General features: G+C 39.7%; 1 long non-coding RNA gene and 1 pseudogene across 1 annotated transcript; both read left to right on the top strand.

The window, feature by feature from the left end:
- The first annotated feature begins 16,146 nt into the window (after positions 1 to 16,146).
- On the top strand, positions 16,147 to 18,834 carry LOC103330075 (uncharacterized; annotated as a pseudogene).
- A 255-nt stretch (positions 18,835 to 19,089) lies between these two features.
- Positions 19,090 to 23,751, top strand: LOC148914350 (uncharacterized). Its single transcript, XR_016123092.1, has 5 exons — positions 19,090 to 19,492; positions 19,569 to 19,648; positions 19,750 to 19,805; positions 22,571 to 22,633; positions 23,598 to 23,751. It is a non-coding gene; the product is annotated as an uncharacterized LOC148914350 (long non-coding RNA).
- The last annotated feature ends 134 nt before the right edge of the window (positions 23,752 to 23,885 follow it).

Here is a 23,885-nt window from a genome sequence, read left to right as displayed (position 1 = left end):
CTTTAATACAAACCACTTCCGAAGCTGAGCTCTTAGCTCAAATTATGGCTCTTCGACAGGACATGGCTAGATTACAAGAACACAACAATATTTTCTCGTCCAAAGTGGATGAAACACAAAGAATCTGCTCAATCAGCAGACACAAAACATCCAAGACGATCAATCCTCTCAGAGTCTCAGACTCAATGCGTAAGAAGGGTAAAAAGGGGGCGAAGGCAACACCCACACCTCAAACGCTTAGTGATTCCGACTCCCAAGGATATACCCCACCTATCGAAGAAGGTTTATTCCGATTGTTGCTACCGATTAATGGATCAAGAAGCGGAAAGACAGAGGTCACATATCAGGATTGAGGCACATCTTAATGGCTCATGAATGACGGTTTTGTGCAATAAATCCCCTGTCCAGAGAGTGCAAGGTTTGGAATCAACGGCAGAGTCAGATCATGACTACATCCCTTTTGCAACTCAAGTATCCTTCTACCGTTTGGCAATGCCAACAAGGTACTTCAAGGTTAAACCAATAAGGTCCCTATGACGTTTGGAAGATTATGGAGCCGGGGAGATTCCTAGCCGAGACCTCGTCATCCGACTCCTCTTCCGAAGGTTCAAAAAATGGAGGACGATAAAACCCTCCCATGAATCGGAGTGAGGAAAGCTTCGGCCAGGATAGGGATGTGCAACCATAGGGCATACCGGTCTACAGCCCCTGACACACCTCCACTCCTTTCAATCTTCCCTAGGGTGTAAAGCGCTCAGTGAAGAAGACTCTTTCGGTGGAACCATGAACGGTAGACTCTTTCGATGAGTTAAAGCAGATATTTTTCAACCATTTTATGATCCAAACGGATTGTCTGTACTCTGCCGACAACTTGTACATTATTTGGCGTAAGCGAAGACGAGCCCTTAAGAGAATACACTGCACGGTTCAGCCATGAGTACTCGAGGTGCGAAATTGATGATCGGGTAGCCTTCAGTGCCTTCAAGAGTGGCCTTCGGTCCTCGCACTTTGGTACTTAATGCATAGTAGGAATTGCTCCACCTATGATGAGTTAATGAAACAGCTGCAATCCATGCAAAAGCTAAATACTTCAACTCAAAAACCCGGCCTTCAGGAAGGAACCAAGATTACATCGAGGTTCTCAGTACAAGGATCAAGGTATGGTTCAATTGGCAAGTCCGTCGAAAACCAGGTTGGCCACAAACGGAAGAACACCATCGGCTCTCGGCAGGAGCACTCTAAGAAGGTCAGAGGGAAATATAGCCGCAACAATCATCGAGCGCCCTTCCCAAATCATGACCAAGGGCAAAAGGTCTTCACCTTGCTCAACACTTTGTACGAAGCTATTCTAGTGAACAAGCACTAGCTCATACCGAAGCTGGCCAATCGGAAACCCAATCGGCAGGACAACGGGGATATCGTTAAATTCTATCGATACCACCAACACAACACCATAGTACAGAAAAGTACATAAGCTTGAGAAAGATTGTCGAGCGCTGATTCGGGAGGATAAGTTAGATCGGTACATTGCCAGGCCACCGTAGGCTCCAGTTCCAAACGCAAATTGGCAAATCAATATGATAAGCACCATCGGTAGAGGTCCAACCCTGGTAGGTATATCCAATTGCTTAAAGAAGCAATATGTTCGGGCAGCCCAATACCCTCAGGTCTTCGACATTGAAAGCAATCGACATCATAAAATGCCAAAGGTTCGGTAGGAGCCCATCACCTTCTACGAAGAAGAAGAAGAAGAAGAAGGGATCCTCTACCCGCATGACGACCCGATGATTACCCAAGTCGAAATCGGACTCGACGTGGGACTAATCTGATTGATATAGGCGTTCAGTCAATGTAACACCCCGACTCCAATTATTTCCTATTTTAATTAAATTAAGAGAAAATATTAATTTACTCTGGGGTTAAGAGTAATTTTGGTCATTTTCTTAACCGGGAAGATTTTGGGACCACGAGTGGTTTGGTTGCGTGGGTGGTACTAAGACGAAACCATAGACAGACGGTAGGCTTGAATCGGAGATTTAACGAAGTTTTGGCGATCAAAACAAGTTCGGTGGCGGAACCGTAATTATTTTGAAGGGTCTAGTAAAAATCAGAATTTTCATTTTTTTTACCTCACTCTCTCTCTCTCTCTCCCGCGTCTCCTTCCTCTGCAATTCCCCCTCCCCGTGTTTCACTGCTCACCGGATTGGAAAAATCCTCACAGCCACGTCCGCCACCTCAGCCCTCGAGACCGGTTCCATTCGAACCGCCACCTTCTCCTCTCTCTTCCCCATCCAAAGACAGCCCAGAACCTTCGGTATTCGCCGAAAACGCAGAAACATTGCCGGAATCGATTCGAACTTCCACCGCTCGATCTCTCTCCTCCACCACATTTCCGACGGGTAAGGTGAGGTTTCTCATCCATTTTCTGAGTTCTAGCTGGCTATTGCATAGGAATTGATCGATTTGCAGTTTAGATTCACGAATTTGGAAGTTAGGTTTTGGCCGGTTTTCAATGTGAAATTCGCCACTTGCCGTCCGAATTGGACTTGGCCGTAGTTGAAAAGATGCTCCATTCGTCGAGTAGTATCTAGAATTGGAAGGGTAGTTTGGGATTTGGAGATTTTCCGTCGCCGGAAATTTCTCTACACACCCACGCGCTGCTGGCGCATGTGGCGGCGCATGGGAAAGGATGGTAAAGTTGCTTTTTATCTTGATGAGATCCTTGGGTTGCCACGAGTGCGTAGGATTTTGCGGATCTCAATTTGGATGTCGTTTGACTATCGAACGGATTTCGCATATTGTGCGTTATCCGGGTTCGATAAGTTCTAACCATTGGATCGTTTCCAAACTGAAGTATGTTGATCTAGGTACTCTTAGAAACCTATAGGAATTCGCGGATCGTGAATCGGAGCCCCGGATGTTCCGATTCAATAATTTGAAGTTTAGGGAAATCGCAATAACCGTATGATCGGGAAGCGATTCCCAAGCCTGTAACCGGACCTTAGGATATTCCATTGGATGTACACGCACCGGGAACTTGGGGATTTGAGTAATTCCTTTTGTGAATTTCTATTTTTGAAGTGCGTTATTTTAATCAAGGGTTCGTATCTCAAAATAGGTACTTCGGTCGACCATTCGCAGCAGACAAGACCCTCTCGGGGCCGAGCAGCTTGGGATTATTTGTGAGTGGACTTTGTTTTAAGCATATGCATGGTTTTATTGATAAAATATTTGTGCACATATTTTAAATGGTGATTCTGATTTAATAATTATCTGGTTGATGGATTTGAATATTCTTATACGTATTGGCAATATATTTTGAGTATGAATATATATATTTGAGTATGATGAATATGTTGATATGGATTTTGGGATTGACTATCTATATTGTCTATGTATAGTGTATGAGAGGTTGTTGTGGTGAGATTGTGGAAAGATGTGAGTTAGACGGATGGTTGTGAGATGTATGAGTATGTTAGGTGAGTACCATTCCCTAGTTACTAGGCTTCCCACACACGTCGTTGGCAGTGCCGGTGGGGTGGGAAGGCCATGAGATTGCGGGTCTCACACATGTCGTTGGCAGTGCCGGTGTGTGAGACACTTTCCATACGTGTCGCTGGCGGTGTCGGCGTATGAGAAGAGTATGTATATTGCTTAGTATTATCACACACGCGCTGCGGTGGGGTGATGATACATCTGCGCGCGTAGGACTTGTTATGAGATTTGTGAGCTACACTTGTCGCTGCCGGTGCGGCGTGTGAGCTATGGAGTTACGTTCCCGGTTGGACTACGATCCCGGACGCCGGGTTAGTGTTCGGAAATCCTGCGTACAGTTAGCAATCTCCCGGTTGGATTGTTTCCCCGGTACATTAGTATGGAGAGAAATATATATTATATTATAGTTATAGTTATATTTATATATATTTATGAGGTTACGGGTTGATGAGAGTTGCATATCTTTGGGAAATGAGTTGTGGATTTGAGATGTAGAGATGTATTGGATTTTGGGATGATATGTTTTGAGTATTTGATTTATGAATTGGGAAACTGCATGCTAGAGCATTATTTTTACATGGTGGGGTTATTATGTTGATTTAAAGTGCGAACTTTATTTTTGTCCACTCACATATTTCTGTTTTGCCTGGCAGTAGTTGCTTTTGGAAGCGTTCGAGCAGTTTGCGAGCTCCAAACTTTTCATTCGTAGATAGGACTTATGTAAATTCCTTCTACTCAACTGTTTGTTGTAAACAATTCTGTTAGATGCTCTGTTATCGCCCATGTTAGGTTACTACTTGAGGCCGGAGGCCATTTTATGTTGGATTGTTGTATGTTAAAAGCATTGGCAGTTGGAATATATCTATTATGTGAATTATGCAGGTTGAATATTATTGGGTTTGAGCATTTTACAGGGAAGACTACGCCAAAATTTTGGTAGGATGTCTTGATTTTTAGTAGTGGGCCCGCATCGGTGTGATGTCGGCACCTAAGACGGGTCCGCCTTTGGAAATTCAAGTGGTCCGTCTCAATGTCATTTTGCCAATGCATTTGGAGAGTTGGGAATAAGCACGACTTTGTCAATCGGCAGCTCACGCATTTCCTCAGTTTTCTAGAAATCGATTCACCGGTTAAGCGTAACCTACCCATCGCCTTCAGCGATGCCCCGTAAAAATCGATGGTGTACGATCAATTCCTTATTGTTGATTGCCCAATGACATACAATGTCATAATAGGCACCGGGATCAAGGAGCATCTCTCTCCCCATATGTTGCTCATGAAATTTCTGGCTTGCCACGACATAGGAGTAGTCGGGAGATCAGCTCAATGCAAGGACCTGCTATGCGACAACACTTAGGTCAAGAGCTCTCAAAACCCCTGGGAGGCATTTGTCGTTACGGTGCACCGAACGGCAAAGATCCGATATATAATCCTAGAGACAAGATGCCAATGCCGCAGCACAGCCAGCTGAAGACTTGGAAACTATTGTCTTGAACGAGGACCAACCAGATCGATGCGTAAAAATCGGCAACACACTCACCACATGCCTCTGATCCGAGTTCATTCAGTTTCTACGCCATCACTCTAAAGTATTTGCTTGGTCGTACAACGATATGTCGGGCATTTGCCCCGAAGTCATCAGCCACAAGCTCAACATTTCCCCTACTTATAAACTTGTGCAACAAGGCGGATAGCGAATGTGTCAAGACTATGCCAATCTGAACAAGGCTTGTTTGATGGATAGCTTCTTGTTGCCACGAATCGACTAACTCGTCGATACCACTGTCGGGCATGAGTTGCTCACTTCATGGATGCATACTCAGGATATAATCAAATCTTCATGCATCCTGTCGATAGCGAATACACGACATTCATTACAGACAAGGGTCTATACAATGTCATGTTATTCGGCCTGAAGAATATAGGAACAACATAACAAAGATTGGTCAACCGAATCCTTACCAAGCACATCGGGGGCACCATGAAAGTCTACGTTGATGATATGTTAGTAAAAAGCAAGACTGCCGACAACACCTTCATAACCTATCCCTCATGTTAGGCATCCAGAAGGAATATCGGATGAGACTTTCACAGCCTTAATTGATATGGAAAGGCCGAAGCCACAGAAGAACATTCGAGCCTTACCGGACGTGTTGCAGCCTTAATGCGATTTATTTCCAAGGCCACCGATAAGTGTGCACCGTTCTTCAAAGCCTTGAAAGGGGGCAAGAAGCATATCACATGGACGACATGAGCAAGGTACCACTATTGTTAAAACCCAATCTTGGAGAGATTCTGCCTTTATCTCTGGTATCGCATAGTGCCGTCGATTACCATTATTGATATGAAAGCTAGAGAAGCGGAACTACCGATCTTCTACATCGGAGAGTACTACACGCGAACGGTACCGTACTCCCATTGAACAGCGATTGGCCTTAGCACTTTCACTCGCACGAAAATTTTATCCCTATTTTCAAGCTCATACGATTGTCGTCCTAACCAACCAACCGCTTCGATAGGTGTTCTAGAAACCAGAAACATCTGGCCGATTGGTCAAGTGGGCCATTGAGCTAGGGAGTTCAATGTGCAATCCAAGCCCCAGCAGAAAAGGCCAAGCCGTTGCCGATTTCATATCCGTATTGACACCTTCGGCAGCATCAGAAAATGCTAACATAAACATGACACAAGCAAGTATAAAGAACAACAAGTTGGCGGCTCAGCAAATCAGCAAGGCTGTGGAGTCGGTTTATTCCTAACCATTCCCGACGGAGTCAAGGTTGAATATGCCCTCCGTTTCAGCTTCAGAACTTCCAACAATGAGGTCGAATACGAAGCCCTCCTAGCCAGCCTTTGGCTATGGGTGTCCGATAGATCAGCATCCACAGTGACTCCCAACTCATCGTGAAACCAAGTAACTATCGACTTTGCTGCCAAAGATGTGTCCATATCGGTTTACCTATCGGTAACACATCTGCAACTCGAAAGTTTTGTGCTACGAGATTCGCAGATACCCAAACAGAGAATTACGTCTGATGTTCGCAAGGCAAGCTTCAACAGTCAATGACAAAATACTAACTCAACCAAGTACAACAAGCATCGAAGTATGTGTCGTACGGTACAAGAACACTTGGATGTCCCCCATCTACTCATACTTAACAAATGGCACCTTGCCGAATGACAAAGCTCAAGCAAGAAAGTTGCGATATTGATCAACAAGATACACCATCATCAACGACGTCCTTTATAAGTGTGGCTACATTGCCCCTTATCACAAGGGAAAGGCCATGTTAAATCCGCAGTGGTTGCCTTTGATTATTTTACCAAGTGGGTAGAGGCCGAAGCCTTAGCAATCATAACAGCGGCAAGAATAGAAGATTTTGTCTGGACCCACATTTGTCGTCGATTCGGTATCCCATACGCCATCGTCAGGGACAACGACAAACAGTTTCATTCGAACCTATTTAGGCAATTTTGCATCCACCTCAAAATCAAACTATTTTTTGCCCTTTTGGCCCATCCTCAGTCAAACGGCTAGGTTGAAGCCATAAACAAAATTATCATGAAAATTTGAAGGCGGAAATCTGGACAGCACCAAAGGGGCATGGCAGAGAAGCTTCCCAAAGCACTATGAGCCATTCAAACACCCTTCCGGACATCCACATATTGGACCGCTTTCTCTCTCGCCCTTGGGTTAGAAGCCGTCATTCCAGTGAGATTTGAGAGGCCTCGTATTGAACAACTAATTTCACACCTAAAGCAAACGAGTCCCAACTTGTACTGAACCCCGATCTGATTGAGGAACACCGAGGGCATGCCAACCTTCAGAATGAAGCATACAAACAACGCGTCTCCCGATACAATGATTTAAGGGTGAAACCTCGCTCTTTCATAATAGGTGACTAAGTTATGCGCAAAGTCTCACTAGAGACCAAGAACCTAACGGAAGGAACCCTCGAACCTTCCTGGGAAGGACTGTATGAAATCATCGGCATACATCGATCGGGAACGTACCGACTACAGGATATAAATGGTAAAACCCTCGGTCATCCATGGAATGTCGAACATTTGACGCACTATTTCAAATAGTATCTTAGCCAATACCAGGATAAAGTTGTAAAAGTACAATCGGTACGAAAGAAAAAGACAAATGTATCTCTGCCTCGGCAAACGTTGAAATGAAAAAGCCCATTGAGGCAACTGTTATTTTTCAGATTTGTCAAAACATCACCTTTTACTTATTTATTTCGCCTTCGATGATTAAAAGGTCACGGTGGGGAACATCGACAAACGATTACCCATGGACATATCACTTGAGTTATAAAGTGCTCATTAGCCCTCGACAATGTTTAAACATAACTACATACGATATCCATAATTCGATCCCAAGCATATGAATAGTGATATATTCAGCATCTGTTTAGACCGTTGTATTCATGGCTTATGCTCTTTTGCTTTATTTTGCCCTCGGCAATTAAAATGGCATATGTTCATACCGTTAGACGCATTACTTCAGTATTTTTGTTTTACTATGGCCTTCGGTCATATAAAATAAGTGCTAAATATATAGTTGTTAACCATTGGTAAAAAAAAATTAATACAAAAAGGGTGAAGTTATACAGAAAACACGAATTAAATTAAAGATGCCTTTGGCAACAACAAAAATAAAAAGAAATAAAATTACAAGATGACATTCACGACACCGTCATCGCCCTAAGCAACAATACCCCTTCGGCAGCTTGTTCGAGGGGAGCATGTGCACCTTCGTAATCCTCAATCATCTCCTTCGTGACCCTCTCCGGCAATGGAGGAGGATCGTTGGTGAAATTGAGGTTCGATTTTGACCGGGTTGGAGCGCAGAAGCATAGACAAGGTCTGCCATCTCCAGCCCACCTCTTTGTCCAACAAAACTGTGAACTCTTCAGATGAGCAGATCGCTCACCGCCTCCAAAACTGCAGCCTCGAGTTGAGTGGCCTTGGACCGCTCAGACTCCTCCAAAACCACCTGCACTACCTCCTTTGCTGTCTTGGCATCCCTAGCAACCTGCACAACCACCTCTAGAAGAACCTTGCTAGCCTTGGCAACTTTAGAGTGGTCATCTTCCTAAGCCTTTTTGGCGCTCTCGATAGCTGTAATGGCCCGCTTCATGAAAAGCCACATGTCCATGGATGCCTGCAGAAAGAAAAACCTCAGTGAAACACATAAGATACTGAGCTAAATCAAAACAAAGAGGAGTAAAATATACCGAAGCTTAGAGTCGGAAAGCACGGCCAGCCTCTCCTCGAAAGAGCTTCTTCGATAACTCCTTGATCTCTAATAGTTCCATTTGCGAACCAATGGTCATAGGGTTCACAAATTGACAGATCTTTGAGGCGCAGGGAAGGTATCGAGTTCGTGGAGCTGTCCTCATCCTCGGCAGCAAAAATGACCTCATTCGCATTTAACGAACCCTTTTGGTGCCGGTTCTGTGTCTAGCAAAACGAAGAGGGACGCTTGTTAGAGCCAACTCACCACCCTCGGTTCTCGCCGCCCAACCGCTTCAGCCGTTTCCCTGTGGTTTGGTTCTCTAAGTCCAGCTACTAGGCCAAGAGCTCTGGTGTCTGTTGCTTTTGGCCTTGGCTCCTATCAAGAGATGCCTCTTGGAAGTCTCTAACATCTTCCTGGCATTCGTCACTGCATAAGCAAAAGGTTATGTGAGCAAATGAAATTTACCGAATGAGCTAACAGGAAAGAAATGCACTTACTCTCTGATGGGTTGACGAGCCGAGCTTTTATTAAGTTGGCGGTGAAGAGGAAGTCTGAATAAAATCGATCGGTAGTTGGCACCTTCTTCTTCACCCGTTCAACCTTCTGTATGTAAGCCCTAGTAGGAATCGACTGCTTCAAACTTGCTTACAAATGAAAGAAAGATATTAGCGTCGGTTGAAAACAATAAAAAACAGGGCCTACCGAACGACACCCTATTTACCCACCGGCTATTTGGAAGGTTATGGGAATGCGAAAATGGACGGGCTTGTCCGAAGGCGATTCCCAATCGCCAAACAAAAGCACCTGCCGATTCCTCCATGACTTCTGCGAGGTCAGCACCGCCTTCACAAAATGCCCATGTTCGAAAGCCCGCAAATAGTTGGCTTGAACCCAACCTCGTGACCAGCGCACTTCGATCGGGTGACACTATAGAGGTAGGAGAACTGTTCGTATGTCGCCTTCCTCGCGGGCAATGCTGAACGCGATGATAACCCTCATCAGTCACCTTGAAGTTGGGGTTATATCTTGGCCTGGAGCATAGCCTAAGTGAGATATAATCCTTTGGATGGCAAGTCGATGGCAGAGTTTAGGTAGCCGAACCATAAGATTCAATATGTCGCTGAAGAAGGCCACTTCACCATTCTTGGGGTTGCTCAAGGATTGATTGGCCTCGTATTCTCCACTTTACCAAATCCGGAATGAGGTATTAGGCATGGTACTAAAGCCCCGCCAAGGTGATCTTGTTCAACTCTAAGTAATCTACACCCGTAAACTCCTTGGGCTGGCATAATGGTACCCTAGGTTTCCCGCAGCTACGGTGACAATGGGCCAAGAAGAAGACTCGAGTAGCATCCTCGCTAGAAGTGGAGATCTCCGATTGATAAGCTGCTGCGATCTCGCACTGTATCCCTAATTAGAATTCACAATATTGGCTCGTGCTAGCGTGACTCCACGCCGCACGGCACTACATCCAACGGATCGCTTTATCCATTGGCGTAACCTTCCCTACCGAATGAGGGCATGGCCTTGACCCTCTCGCCGATGACCTCAACTTTGGCGTCTTGACTAGAGGCATCAGTATCCCTTTGATCGTCCGATGACTCCCCATCGAACGCATTGGGTTCGTTATCATACGGTGACTCGCTATCGGACATCTACAAAAAAAAAAAGGAAACTAAATGCCATGCAAGGAGATCAAACGATGGATAACTACGGCTATTGCTACCCATGGCAACCAGACTACCGAATGTTCTTCGTGTTCATACATGTTCATAGTCCAGTTTAAGCCATATATGTGCATTTGATCAGAAAAAGGAATAGAAAAGCATAAATACCTTGTTTCTACGATGGTGGAAGTTCACCAATCGCTCTGCCGTGTAATTGTCGTCGGAAATGGCCTAAACTGCAGAAGATAGGTCGCCGGAAATCATCTTTCACAATGCTCTCAAATCACTCTCACAAATAAAGTGACTCTTCCATACGGAGTCACCCTTATTTATAGGGAAAAGAAGCGGACCGGTACACCTCGAAAAACCAACCACCGCCATAATTACCCTGCTCCGCATGCGTGCCCCGACACGTGGCACCAATTAGAGGCGGAGATTGTCAGCACATGAAGCACAGAGGACTAAGCGTCATTTTTTCAAATCGATCTCGCTTCCCAATGCACACGCCTCGCACAGAAGCCCAAGCGACAAGGGTATCAATGGAATGGTCGGAAGGTCTTTGTTCGTCTCTCGACATTTATCACCATTGCAAGAAAAAAACCAGTCCAACACCGCTCGAAAGAACATAATTACTGAACGGCATGCACAAAACTAGTGACCCATGAGAAACTAGGAACGCAATTTGAACGAAGAAGCCCAGGCCTCCTGCCCCAACTAGAGTCACCGAACAGTAATGCGCGAAGAAGCATATTTACAGAGGTGAGACCTCGAGCGAGTTAATACCGAAGATAAAATCAAGTCCCCAACGAGAAGATTCTCTCAAATGAAAACTTGGGGGACTCTGTTTAGACCACAATTGGCGGACCATTGGGGCGACACATGGACTAAAGGGGTAATCGATAAGGCGACATCCAGCAAAGGAGATTGCCGAGCCCAATGCCAGAGCACAAATAGCATTTGGACACGTGGACCATCCACAGTGAATATCCACTATCCCACGTCGAAAATCTACACAACTTGTACACCTCCCAAGGTTTATAAAAAAAAGGGCACAAGTCCCAAAATAAAGGTAACTGGAACTTTCGGCATACTTAGCCATTACTCTGTCCAAATTACTATTCACTCCGTACTTACTTAAGCATCGGAGAGTCTTCGGCCGATACCACACCGTTGCCCTCGGTTTTACTGAGCGTTCTTATTTTGCAGATAAATCGTTCTGCCGAGGCCTAGAGCATTTCGAAGGTTCTTACATCACTAAGTTGAGCTCAAAAATGCCAAACTATGTATATATATATATATATATATATAATGTTCTCTTTCAAATGCTCTAATACTTCGAGAACAAAACAAAACATTTTCAAACAATATATACATGGATAAATAACAAGAAAAAAAAAACAATAATAAGAAGGAATTTATACAATGGGTGGCAGTATAAGAAAATGACATTAAAAATTAAAAAATTTGTTTATTGTTTAGACTATTGTCCATCTTTGGATTTAGTCCAACAGTATTGACTAAGAAACTCCATAGTTCCCGTCAATCAGGTGAACGAGACTGATATGATCAAAGTGTTTGAGTGACAATGCAATAACACCCAACTATTATTACATATTTGCGTTTTGATTGAGCAAGAAGCTCCCTAGTCTTTAGCACTGTGATTGTACTCTATTATGTCTTTGCAATTAGCGGGCACCCCGCCATCATTGTAATTGTGCAATGGTAGCAGAAAGTTGACATTGACTTCAAATCCACTATAATAACATCCATTATCTCTACAATTTGGAACTGCAATAGCATTTGAAAGATCCCCAAGTAAACACAGTTTCAACTTTCAAGGAGAAATTTTGTTGCCCTCTTTCCATTGTAGTTCTACAATATGAAGCGTTTATCTTAAATCAATACTAAAATCTTGGAAATATTATATATATATATGAGAGAGAGAGAGAGAGAGAGAGAGAGAGAGAGAGAGAGCTTCAAATTCGGGGGGTTTTATAAGTCCATAAATTTACACATTTATGTACTCTTTATACTTAGTTTTTGTAGGATAATTGGATTTAAAAAACACTTACTACTTTATTTTCTCAATTTTCAGCTTTTCAGAACAAGTAATTGGTTTTAAAAGAAAATACAACATTTTGGGGGAGCTTTTGTACAAGACCAGATGGAGATGAAAGCTAAGATGCAATCTCGTGAAAATTGTGCTACTATGGAAGAATGATTATTTGAATACTTTCCTGATTTTTCCTCAAGGAGTGCGATATATGGCTAGAAAGATAAGACAAAGACCTACAATTTACATATTTTTCTTGAATTTTCTTAGAAGAGGAACGATCTCAAACTTGTGTGCAAAGTAACTGACGTGTTATCCTAGTCAAAGTAGGAAGATGAGTCAATTACTTACCCATTTTGAATTTATGTTTTAAATAGGGTTTTCTTTATTTTTGGGCTACTGTAAAAGCCCAACTAAGGTAGGAATAGACGTGTGGTGATTTATTTAAGCATGAGGAACAACTCCTTTAGGAGTTATGAAAATACTTGGAGAGATTGGAGACGCTAGAAGAGTACCGCAATTGGCTAAGTTTTATAATTTCTTTCTCATGTTTTTGCTTATGCTGAATTCTATGATTATGTGTAACTAATTTTCTTTTTCTAGGGCATGATGTAGCACTAGTATGATAATCTAATTTTCTTATTTTACCTATCTATTGATTGCCGTTTGATGTTGGATTCTTAATCACTGTGCTTAATAACTTGGTTGATTATCTTGATGCTTGATCACCATCTAGACTTTTAATTGATTTAATTGGATGTAAATTATAGTAAATACCATACTTAATTTGTGGCTTGCTTCTTGTGATTAGGATTTGTAATTCGTCTAGGGTAAATACCATACTCCTAGGGTTTACATGCTTGTTGGAGGTTTTCACTGATCTTATTGAGTTTCTATGTGATCATATTTGACCTAAATACCATGGGCAAATTGCATGTAGGAATATACGAGTTAGCCTAAATACCATAGGTAATTCATGAAAAAGGAAAACTAAGTGGCGACATCAATTGGTTAGTTAATAGGTAGGTGAATAAGAGGCTTGATCGGAATACTAGAGGTGAATTCATTGTCCTAGTGCTTTTATCAATTTGAATCACTCATGTTTGTGATTTGTGACTTACTACTTCTTTTGTCTTTTAATTTCGTTGTTAATTAAATCATTCTTTCAAAAACTCCGTTTGTGTTTACGTGAGTATGCTACGTGTTTAATTTCTTATTGTTTATATAATTAGAGTAGTTAAAGTATTTTGTGAAGTAAATTAGGTTAGAATAATTGGAAGTTGAACTCAATCTTCATGGGAATGACCTCGTATTTGTCATACTAAATTACAATTGACCTTGTGCACTTGCGAGTATAATTTGTGTTTAGACGAATCTTTATAATCTCAATTTTTCAAGTCGTCTAAAATTTACAATAAGTGTTTTACCCCATATCCCTTCGGATCCATGGTGTTCTCCGGCTTTTGGTGGATCCATGCCAATATTGTTCTTCCTTTGGGAGATTTATTGTCTCTGCCATGAATATGGGATAGCTTTGGATGTGCCTCATCTTGCGAGGTTGCTCTTGGAGGTGTTATTGTTTGGTAATTGTATACATGTTCATTGGTACATTGTCGCGGAGGAAGATTACCAACAGTTATTATTTTTTCATTTTGTCAGTGTTGTTTTAGTTTTTTTGTCTTGGTCTAGTTTGTTCAATAAAGTCCAAAATCTCAATGAGTTTTTTGTGTTGTTCTCTCATAATTCCAGAAACTTGGGTATTCCTACTCTATTTAAGAGATGCATGCCAGTTAGCGGCCGATATTATCCTTGATGTAATTGGACTAGATTCGGGGGAACTATGACAGTAGAAAGAGGTTATAGCAAAGTTATTTTCAAGAATGATTCTCTACATATCATTTTAGCTCTTTGGTTGGATCAGGTCACTTGGGAAGTTTTTGCCCATGTCCACCATACTGTTAATGGGATGGCTCCCTCTACAGTTTGTACTCTTTTTTCATTTTGATCTACTAAATTTTCTATCGCATTTTTATAAAATAAAAAATCATGTTTCATTGATAACGAAATTAATTGACGCATATTTTAGACACGTTAAAACTAGGGATCATCATTTGGCTCACGGGCTAAAGTGGGTAGCCCGAGGTTTGATGGGCTAAAGCCTGGCCTCGCCCGATGGTCAAGCCTGCTCTAAGGTTGGGTAAGGCTTAGGCTTAGGATTTGAAACCTTGGCTCGGCCTAGCGTAAGCCTGCCCAAGTCTCGCTTACATATATCCTTATTTTTTTTAAGATTTAACCTCATTTTATACTTAATCAAAATAATGTAAAATGTATGATAAACTAATAAACTTCTTATTTTGTTTACACATGTTATAAATTAAGTTAATTTTTTCAATGTTGTCTAAAATTTTATAACAAACAAGCAATATCTTTTGGTGCCCCTCTTTTGTCAAGTTCAAGTTTAATGGTTCAAAAAAAATAAAATAATTGAAAGCTTATTTTGATTCTATTAATTCTAATGGCACAGATTGCTTTAGTTCTTACGATGTCAATCCTATTTTGGGATAGAAGTAACATATTTTCATAAGATTCATTTTTAGTAAAAAAGTGTGGCTATTATATTTTTGTTTTCTTAAGTTATGTAGTAATCTGTACTATTGTTTAAGAGAAGTCTCTTTATCCATCACTTTTGACAAAAAAATGTGTAACAGAAAGATTTAAAAGAGTTTTTTTTTAAAAAGAGCCCGGCCCATTTAGGCCCATGGTGGCCCATCTCGGCTCAATGGACAGACCAGAGTCAAGTCCTTTGAAACCTTGGTCTGGCCCGATAACGAACCCTAATCAAAACTGTGTCATCAAAAGACATTTTTGTTTATATTGTAATATAATAAAGTTTCAATTTAACATATGGCGTGAAGTGTAAAACTTTGTAAGATATCAAACAACCACATAAGCCATCAAGTTTAAATTTCATGTTTGCTCTTACATAATTTTGGACTCTGATATTCCGTCTATTCGTGATTGTTTCTGACTAAAGTGAGTCTTGTCACGGCAATGTTTGTCATGAACTCATTAGATCATTCCATTAACACACTGCTTGGAACAAGTCAAAATTGAAACAGAAAAGTCAGCTTCTAGGATATACACAATGATTGTTCTCGGCAACATGACTTCCAAATAAAGTAGGTTCAAACTAACCTGGACATATCTTCTTCAACCAAAATCATTGAAGCCATTAATCTGGTAAGATATACTACTGTAAGAAAAATTTGTACTAACAATATAAACAGTATTTAGTTTTAATTCCTATCCAAAAATCTCAAGTTCTATCCAAATAATCCGTAGCATGAGTATTTATACGTATTGGTCCTTCCTACATTCGTATAAATATACACCTTATTACCAGTCTGCAGACATTCTTATTTTGCTCAGAGTCAAGTTCTGTGTTAAAAGGTCTGTGCATCCTATGAATATTGATTTGTTGGATATTTTTACATTCATCCTTATATTTTAGATTTCCATGGATATTTCCATGCATCTCAGTGACTGCATGGAATGGAAGTGTCTGGATTTTCTAATATCTAGAAATTCTCAACTATGTCTTTTCTTTTTAATATTCTCTTTCTTCTGTTTTTCTTAAATAAAAATTTTCCTTTTTTGGCCTACAGGTTTGAATATATATTCCAATGATGCCAAGGACAAGTTCATCAGTCCTCTTAGTGGGACTTTTGTGCCTATGCTGCTGGGAAGCTATGATCACAAAAGTAGAAGCAGAATACATGGCATACAAGGACCCTAACAAGCCCATAAATATTCGAATAAAGGACCTTATGGACCGAATGACACTAGCCGAAAAGATTGGCCAGATGACACAGCTAGACCGTCAGAACGTGACGGCTGAGATCATGAGGGACTACTCAATAGGCAGCTTATTGAGTGGTGGAGGAAGTGTGCCGCGACTGAAAGCTAATCCACAGGATTGGATCAACATGGTCAATGATTTTCAAAATGGTTCGCTGTCAAGCCGGCTTGGAATCCCTATGATTTATGGCATTGATGCGGTTCATGGCCACAATAATGTTTATAAGGCCACAATTTTCCCACATAATGTTGGACTTGGTGCTACCAGGTAAGTGATTCTCTTAAAGATACAGAAAAAGAACAAAAAATATGACAAGTAATGATAGCAGTTTTTGAGAAAGCTAAAGATAGTAGTTTTTGACAAACCTAATGTTTGAATCTGATGTTTGCATCTTGCAGGGATTCAGAACTTGTGAAGAAGATTGGTGCTGCAACTGCTCTTGAACTTAGAGCTACTGGTATTACCTATGCATTTGCACCATGCATTGCGGTATGCTTCAGGTCCATTCATTTAACAGTTTTGACGTTTCCCAAAAGAAAAGAAAAAAACAGTTTTGACAAGTTGCCACTTTTCTTTTTCTATTATTAATAGATAAAAACTTAATTTATATCACCTTAATGTACAACAAATAGGTCTGCAGAGATCCAAGATGGGGAAGGTGCTACGAGAGTTATAGCGAGGATCCTGAAATCGTAAAACAGATGACTGATATCATACTTGGGCTGCAAGGCGATATTCCAGCTGGTTCGAGGAAGGGAGTTCCTTATGTTGGTGGAAAGTATGCTGAAAAAATATTATTATGCTCAGCAAAAATCATTTTATCTGTGTTGTGGTACCATTTTCGTTTTACATGCAACTTTTCCTTTGTGACAGGGATAAGGTGGTAGCCTGCGCAAAACACTTTGTGGGAGACGGAGGCACCATCAAGGGCATCAATGAAAACAACACTCTGATTGATATGCATGGATTAATGAGCATTCACATGCCTGCTTACTACCATTCTATCATCAAGGGTGTGTCCACTATCATGGTGTCCTACTCCAGTTGGAATGGAAAGAAGATGCACGCTAACCACGAGCTCGTCACTAGATTTCTAAAGGATACCCTTAAGTTCAAGGTACAATATGACACACTAATTAAATTCTATATAGTTCTAACAATTTAAAAGGATATTTGGACATAAAAATTAGCAGTACTAAATCTCATGCTATTTTTGTTCAAATTTCAGGGCTTTGTCATCTCTGACTGGCAGGGTATTGACAAAATTTCCTATCCACTCCATTCGGATTACCCAAACTCAGTTCTTGCTGGTATTCAAGCTGGCATTGACATGGTTAGTTGCTATCTTCTGTATGACAGGTCGATGGTAAATATGAAAGTTGGTATTGAAACTGCTTCCTGGTCTTGTTCAGGTCATGGTTCCATACAACTATACCGAGTTCATTGGTATAGTGACCGACCACGTCAACAACAAACGTATCCCCATGAGCCGTATTGATGATGCAGTTAGGAGAATTCTGAGAGTCAAATTCATGATGGGTCTTTTTGAGAACCCTTGGCTGATCAGAGCTTCGTTGACCAGCTTGGAAGCCAGGTTTTAATCTCTGTGTACTGAAAATAAGTAACGTATATATATATTTGATCACCATCAACTCATGAAAACTAATATCCGTATTACATAAAATAATGCAGGCTCACAGAGATTTGGCGAGGGAAGCAGTGAGGAAGTCACTTGTGCTTCTGAAGAATGGAGAAAATTCAGATACACCAGTCCTCCCACTCCCAAAAAAGGCCTCCAGGATCCTAGTTGCTGGAACTCATGCCAACAACTTGGGCTATCAATGTGGAGGCTGGAGTCTCACTTGGCAAGGAGTTAGTGGCAACAACTACACTGCTGGTTGGTATCTGCTTCATATATGTTGTCCTTAATTTCTTTGCTTAATTTAATCCCACCTAAATCAAAATCCATCTCATACTTAATTAACTTCTACATCCTGATGTGCATCCATTAATGTCCATTGTACCTGCAGGAACCACTATACTCGGTGCCATTGCTAGTGCAGTTAACGAGACCACGGACATTGTCTTCAGCATAAATCCTGATCCTAATTTTGTCAAGGCAAGCAACTTCGATTACGCGGTTGTTGCTGTTGGTGAGGTCCCTTACGCAGAGACAAGGGGAGATAGTTTAAATTTGACAATTCCAGAACCAGGTCCGAGCATTATCACCAATGTGTGCGGCGTAGTCAAGTGTGTTGTTATCGTTGTCTCTGGCCGTCCTGTTGTGATTGAGCCCTACCTTTCGTCGATCGATGCTCTTGTGGCTGCATGGCTTCCTGGAACCGAAGGCCAAGGAATTAGCGATGTTTTGTTTGGTGATTATGGATTCAGTGGGAAGCTGCCTAGGACTTGGTTCAAGACAGTAGATCAACTCCCTATGAATGTTGGTGATAGACATTATGATCCCCTCTTTCCTTTTGGTTTTGGACTTACAACTGATCCGCTTGATCAGTGATTGCCTTCAAACAAGTATTATACACTATTGTTGATGTACAGTGCCTTTGCAGACCCGTATATGTATATTATGTGTATTTGTATATCATAGTGACATAAAAATGCCACTATACTTCATTTGTGTATACAGTCCTCTCCTATTGAGGGCTTATTTGAGGGATACATTGTGGTGTCTAGGAATTCCTTTCAAAAAATAAGAAAATTGAAAACAGACATGTTGTTTTGACCAACAAAATAGGCGAACACTAAATTATATATATACTAAAGCGCAATGCAACTAAACACTGTTCCTAAGCACAGTGAAATGACGGAAATGCCCTCTCTTTTTACTGTTTTGCAAACTCATTTTTCTCATCAGCACAGTGAAATCACGGTTTGCCCTTGATTAATTAGTTTCTGCTCTTCCCCGTTTTGCCCCCTCTCCTTCGATTGTAACGACTTGGAGCCTTCGTTCTATCTGATGCTGAGTTCGTTTCTAACCAGGTTGGTTGGCCTGGTTGCGGGGCAATGATGGAAGAGGTCGGTTTACTGTTGGAGATTATCTGGAGGCTTCGATTTTTATAGGAGTGGTGTGCATTGGTCTTCTTCTTCATATCGAACTCCAGCTCTCTCTCTGTTTCAATCTCTTTCTCTAATTCTCAGACATGGGTACTTTCAAGGTAAGCATGCATAGCTTATTCTCAGATTTCTCTACCCTTGCTAATTCATCTTATCTCATCTGCTTCGTTTGTTCAGCCATCTTTCCAGCTGCGCTTCATCCTTCTTCTCATCGCACGGGTTTAGCTCAAAGGGATTTCTAGGTTTCGAAAAAAAAGGTTGGTTTTAACATTCTTTTGGTTTTCTAGGTTGGTTTATTCATTTTCCATATCGAAAATTGAGAAGGAAATCAGAAATTGAGTTTGGTTTGTTTTTACAGGGAGGAAGATCTAAGGAAAAAGAACTGGAGTAATCAATATGCTGCTCATCAATCTGGTAATTGATGTCCTGTGTGGCTGAATTTTTTTTTTTTTCCTGTTTGTACTTATCTTGCATTCCCTTTTTGGAGTCTCTCTTTGACCTTGAAGATGCATAAGGTTCTTGATTACTGTCAATTACTGAAAATCATGTTATGTCATTTTCACATACAGCTCAGACAGACTAGCTTTCTATAGCATATACAGCCCTTGATTATAAAAGGGTGGAACCACATTCTCTTGATATAGTATTGCAATTGTATAGCAATACAGCCCTTTATTATAAAAGGGTGGAACCACATTCTCTTGATATAGTATTGCAATTGTATAGCAAGCTGTAAAATTTGTTGTATTACCTGCTGAAGTGCTTTGATTTCACAATCTCTCTGCAGCCAGTTCTGGCTACACTATGAGGGTCTCATATTTCACTCATTGAATGCGTTGCTAATGATTTGTTCTTAGGGAAAACATTGACTACAGTTGGTTCAATTATTACTGACATTGCTTCTGGTATATTGTAATATAAGTGAGGATGACAAGTTATAGTCAATTATTCGGTTAAGGATGCAGAATTTTGATGGCTAGAAGTATTCTTTTCAATCTATTTAATGATCATCTAAAAATTGGGGACTTGCCTTTTCAAATACCGATTGAATATTCGAGTGGGAAAAGTTAAGATGCAATAGCCTCTTTCAAAGTGCTGATGTGCCAGCCATGTGTTTATTCATACAGCTGTGTTTGCAATTTTTGTTGGCTTGGCATTTCCCTTTTTTCTAATCATGCCTGTCAATTGATTGTTCTGATACGAAGATTAAGGGTGCAGTAAATTTTTTATTTTTATACCACTGAAGTTGGGATTTTTGAAGAAAAAGAACTATATCTTTGTTTTGCAGTTTCAACCATTTTGGATTTCTAACTGTCTTTATGAAGATGTTGATTCTTTCTTATATTCATGTCACAAATCAGTGGCATGTTCCTCGAGTTTTTTTTTTCCATTGTTATTTTACGTGCTTATTCTCCTTGAATATTTAAGCTCAAAATAGTTGAACTGCCATATGAAATTTTATTAATTTAGTTGTGTGTCTTCTGGATATTGTTAGCAAAGCAAAACAAATTAATAAATTTCCTTTTCTCTCCATCTCAGTTTTCGCTTACCTAAATTGCATTTGTTTTTATGGCATCCACATATTGTTTCACTTTAGTTTATGATTTTGAAAAGCATGAACATGATGAACATGACTTGCAAGAAACCCTGCACTTCCTTTTTTTTCTTTCTTTCTTAGGTAACGCTCTGATTTCAGTTCTGTGTTTCATGAATGTCTAATCATGTTTTCCTTTGTACTTGGATTTCACTGTGCATTTCATATTGGTTTTTGGTTGTATGGATTCAATTTAAGTTTCATGCTTTGTGATTTGTAATGTTAGAATTCTTTTGTAGTTACATTGTTAGAATCCTGAAATTTAAGTTTTTGCTTAAAGTTGGTTGGTTGGTTGTATTTTGAGGCTATGTAATTATGTGGTTGAAGTAATCAAGAAACTGATAGATAAGGAAAACAGGGACAAAAGAATCAACATATCACCTGTTGGGTTTTTTAAAGAATGATTGGTTGGTCCATTTGTTTTCTCACCTCAAAAATGGCCGGGACCGCATACTAAATCGTATACTTCATAAGCAAGCCAAAGTAAATAATATCCAGCTTCCTATGCTTATTTTTCTATTTTGAACCCCACATAAAACAGAGCCACTAATTAATCAAGGGAACTCAGAATACTCCCTTCGATTGATATAGTGATAGTTTGTTAATTTTTAATTTTTACAATTATTGTTTTGTTGTGTTTGATTTATGTTCAAAAGAATTGCCTCCAGTAGAATCAATAATGTAGCAATGAGATGCTATGTTGAGTGCTATGTTGATATATAATCCCTGAATTGATATATAATCAACTTATATACATTAGAAATTGACATATAATCCCTGAGGTATATAATCCCTGAGATGCTATGTTGAGTGATTTTGTTTTGTTGCCAACTCAGGAATTGATATATAATCAACTTATATGCATTGGGAATAAGATGCTATGTTGAGTGCACGAAATTGGATAAATATTATGTTACATTTAGCTTAGAAAATTCATTATCTTGCCACCCAAAAAGTTCTGTAAGTGGAGCATAAAATGCTTCCTCTGCCTTTTTTTTTTTTTTGGCCCTTTTGAATGTTTTTCCCCTAAGGTTCTCAGTAAACATTTCACTTGATTTCTTGACTTGGTGGGCTTGATTGATTATCAGTTTTGAGTCGAATGTGCTAACTGTGTATATCGGTTTAACTAGGCTTGACATTAGTATTTATATATTGATTTGATAATTTTATGTTAGAGATATTAGAGTTGTTTGTTTGTTTATAATCTTCTTAGCTGACTCCTCTGCCATCAACCAAGCTTGAGTGCTTATTTGAGAAGAACAGTCATGTCAAGAAAATCCTTATTTACGAAAGAACTTATCAATATGGAGTATTTACGAAAGAACTTATCAATATGAATGATTTGAGTGTAACTGAGCATTTGTTTTCAATCAATCAAAAATATGAAAACTACTTTTGTGCCTAATGCCTTTTTTCCAAATTTGCTTTGCGATGGTCACACATTTAAACTGATGTTTTGGCTTTAGATGCATTTGATGTTTTCGCTTTAGATAGATATATGAAGAAGCGCTTCTTCTTTTTTCAGTTTTCTCATCCTTTTTCTCCTTTTTCTTTCTTAACCATGTCTTCTTTTGATGTTTTGTAGGTGGTATTTTCCTGGTTCAAATCAAGTTGTTAGGGTCTTGCTTTTGGTTCTGTTAAGCAAGAGGTGAGTTTCTTGGTTATAATAAATTAGCAGAAATTAATTGTTTTCCGTTTTGTCTTAGCCAATGGCATCAATTCTCCATTTGTGTTGATCATTAAGCCATATATATATATATATATATATATTTTAATTTCTTAATAATGAATTATTGGTATACAAGTTTAATATCAAAGCATCCCCTGTAGATCACATAATATATGCATTAACGTTTTAGTAGGAACCCATGCAAATCAGCTAGATGATGCTTCATTATTATGCATCAAAGTTATTCAAATTAAACAACACATTATTAAAAAACATGATATTATAATCAATAATTGTATACTCTTTATTTCAAATGCCGCATCTAACTGTTTTTAAGTACACAGTGTAACATTTCCATTCCAATACAGTTAGTGAAAGAACTTTTTTTAATAAAAATAATTTTTTAAATTCATGGTGGAAATAACTTTAAACTTGGAAAAGATCACCAATTTTTAGCAATGAGGATGGAATTTTTGTTAAAAAGGTGGCCATACATATCAAAATACTATCAAAGATGTAGCACATGTGGCTCTAATGCTCTAATTAGGGATCACCAGGTTGTCCAAAATCTAGAATGTCTTTGGCTCATTAAACTAATTTACAAAAATGAATTAATCATATTGGCTTAACTAATTATATAGGGTTTGGTCGATGTTTTGTTTTATGAAATTTGTTTTTTACTGAACATTTAACATTGCTCTACATTGCCTTGCATGCATATGGATTTTGAAACAAGTTGTGATGTGTTTATTCAGTTTTCTCTTTGTGGTATCGGTTACTTTTCAACCAATTAAGATGTGTTTCTCCTCTTAAGCAATTTGAAAAAAAACCAGTTTTCACTTCACATCATCATATTTTCATGTTTTAATTTGTTCAATATTCAGATTTTTTGTTGTTCTGTGTTGATTTGATCTAATTTTGTTTTTCTGTCTTCGTATTTTAGATAGCTGTTGTAATCCTACTTTTGTGTTGCTGTTTTTGAAAGTGCTTGATAGCTTCTCTGACTACAGGTTAGTATTTCATTCATTTTTTAAAAGACTATGCATAGTGGTTGTAGCTTATTGATTATCAAATATTATGACATTTAAAAATTCTTATTTTTGTGGTTCTGTCAATATCACTGTGCATTTGCTTTGCTTAATTATAATTTAAGTGTAATTGATAATTTGAAAGTTTATTTATGCATGTTTTATTTCCTTTCCTGTTTTCAGTCTATTGCTTGGGTTTTTAA

This window comes from Prunus mume, unplaced genomic scaffold (genome assembly GCF_029339155.1).
Source record: "Prunus mume cultivar Tortuosa unplaced genomic scaffold, ASM2933915v1 scaffold18, whole genome shotgun sequence".
Classification (NCBI taxonomy): domain Eukaryota; kingdom Viridiplantae; phylum Streptophyta; class Magnoliopsida; order Rosales; family Rosaceae; genus Prunus; species Prunus mume.
Note: the sequence above shows the minus strand (reverse complement) of the source record. Positions and strands in the feature narration are given on the sequence as shown.